The following is a 2,963-nucleotide window of genomic DNA, read 5'->3' as shown; positions in this document are numbered from 1 at the left end:
GCTTATTCCTCTTGAAGCACTAAGCAGAGACTACCAGCTGTCAGAATTTACACGTGGGGTCATCTGCACCACGTCATGCCTTGCAGTGAGCTAACAAGAACTCCTGTTTTACACCTACTGCATCTCTATTCAAACGTTGTGTGGCAAGGCAAGGAGAGCTAGCTGCAGTCGCTGTGCCCTGCCTTCCCAAGCGGAGGGTCCCCTTGGGTTTCCGAAGCTGCATCCCCACAGCCCCTCTCCTGCCGTGACAGCTCTCTGGCAGAGACCTGTGCTGCTCAGAGGTATGTACCAGCAGCTATTAGCAAGGCTGGTTGGACATGTCTGAACTTACACACCCTGAAACGGAGAGGCGAGTGCTCCAAACCAGCACAGCTGGCAGCAAGGAGGGGAAATTCTCAAGGAAGAAAAGCGTAGGATAATAATGGGTGTTGTGAATAGCAAAGATGAAGCTGAATGAGAGTTTCTTGTGTACATTTTAGAAGTAAACAGCCAAACCATGGCATCCCTAAGACTAATATGTAAGACAAATCCCAGGGAATAGTGGCCTGGAGGTGTAACTGACTGGTGATTTGCCATTAGCCGAAGCAAGCAGAAGTCACCAGGTTGCTGCACCCTAGCATTGGCCTAGCCTTCTGTCAGCAGAGATCTGCACTTGCACCAGCACCACATCCACTTGGCTGTGCCCTCTGGAGCAGTAGCAGAAAAGATACTAACTTTCCAGGTGATGTAGTGATTTTATTTTTTTTTTTTAAATAAATGCACTCCATTTGATTTTTTTTTTTTAAATAAATGTACTCCTGTTGTTGCAGACAAGTGCTGTTGCTCTGCAGGTGGGCTGCACCACAGAGAGATGTCAAGGATGGTGCTGTTGCTTGTCCTGAGACTAAAGCAGATCAGAAGGACCAAAAAAAAACCACCAAAGGTGCTGCACAGTTTTGGCAAGAAAACTGTTTGTTCAAGTAAATGCAGTTCTGGTAACTACACAGGGTTCTAAACATGCATTTGTTGTTGCTTTTTCCTGCTCCGAAGGAGAGTTGACTGGCAAAGGTGAGGATGTCGGTCCTGCTACGCAGAGTAGCAGTGCAAGATGCCACTGTCCCACATGACGTCATCTCTACTTCACCTTCCACAAAGCCCACAACGTTTGTCTTTGTTTCTCAAAGCTCTTTTGCTTACGTCCTTCCATCCAATTTTACAGCTGTACCCATCTGTGCATGTGTTAAGTGCGTTTGAGTAAGCGGAACATAGAACCAGGAGTGCAACGGCCTCACTGGGCCATTTCATGGATGTAAATGACGAAATTGGCAGTGCTAACTATTTTTGTAACAGAAACATGGCCGCGCATACTTCATATTGTCTTTAAATAACAGATTCCTAAGACCGGCGTCCACACGTAGTGAAAGTTCTATGAAGAAACATGCTGGGGTTAGAGCAAAAATGAGTCTCCCAGCAGCGTGGTCTTTAGTTAAAAGGTCAGAAAAAATTATAATTGGAAACCTTATTAGGATAATTTAAAATCCTCAGTGTAGATGCCAGTTGATGGAATATTTAGTGCAGTAAGTACCTACGCTCTTATTTAGACTCTGAGTAGTTTTAAAGGCTATTATAACCAATATAACACAGTAGGAGAAGATAGTTTGGTTTATGTACATGAACTGCAGCTTTAACGTGGAAATTCCAGTACCTTATAGACTTAAACTAGACCAGATTGTTTGCTCGGGGTCTTTTTTTAATAAAGGGGAAGAGGGGATGGTATAAGGAAAGGATTATTTTAGCAAGGGGAAATGTTTTCAGAGCAGACGCAGGAGATGCCATTCTGAAAGTGGAAAACGCGGCCCTCCTGCAGGGTATATTCCCTCCTAGTACCCTTCCCTTTGTACTGCCTGAGAGATTACTTGCATTAATTAAATCAAATGCTTTTGGAGTTCCTCCGCTGGCGTTCTTTACTGTGGTCCGAAGGGAGTTTACTCAGGTTCAGAGGAAGATAACGAGAAGCGTTATTTCACCTTGTGCTAGTGGGTAAGAGCAACACCTGTCCTGAGAGCTCAGGTCTCTGCTCCCTGGTATCCGTGCGTACGAACGGCTTCCTTCTCCGAGCATTTCAGCTCACCTTTCCAGAGCCCGTTTTACCTATGCTATCTGCCTGGCCCTACTGGAAGGGCCTCCAGGCCCTGTCACAGCCATCCCCTGCTACAAGGTGCCACCAGGCCTAGGGTGGCAGGCGGGACAGCCCCCCGCAGCGTCCCCTTGCCACATCAGGAGTTAAAGGCAGCTCCCTGCCTCTTCCCGCTGTCACACAGGTGTTTTGCCCAGCTGGTGGAGGCGGGAGGGAGGGATTTAGATAGGAAGCTTTGCAGCTCTGTGCCAAATCCTCCTCTGCATCTTTTAAAATCCCTGCGTGAGCAAACTGGCAACGGTCATGCTGACGAGACCGACGGTGTCTGCCGCAAGCTGGCACGGCTGAGGGCTCCTGGCAGTAGGGAAGCCCTCACTGCCGGTGTGGCCCTCCTGGGTGCTGGGGAATTGCTGGGAATTGCCACCCCGCTGTTCCCTGTGCAGGTTATTCCTACAGAGCAGGGACCTGCAGCAACAGCTGGGGTGGCTGAATCCCACACGGGGTGAACACGGCACCAGCCTGACCCGCAGAGACAAACCAGCGCTGCCAGTGGCTATCTTACACCTAGATAATCACACATACACCACTTCGTACAGACCCCCAAGAGCTGAGCAGGCTGCAAGCAGGTTTTAGACTCACCCTCGCATAGCAAAGCAAAAACCAGCAGCTCTGTGCCGTTTCCCGCAGCAGAGGGTTAGTGTAGCAAAGAGCAACTTACCTCCAAGTGCTTTCTGCCGCAGGAGAAGATTTAAAAGATCTGATTTTCAGAAGCATCTCAAACTTCACAGGCGAATCCACATCTTGTCTGGAAAAGTTGGACGCCTTCGTGCCTTCTCCCACAGGCATC

This window comes from Eurypyga helias, unplaced genomic scaffold, assembly GCF_000690775.1.
Source record: "Eurypyga helias isolate BGI_N326 unplaced genomic scaffold, ASM69077v1 scaffold8816, whole genome shotgun sequence".
Lineage (NCBI taxonomy): Eukaryota > Metazoa > Chordata > Aves > Eurypygiformes > Eurypygidae > Eurypyga > Eurypyga helias.
This window is presented reverse-complemented; position numbering follows the sequence as displayed.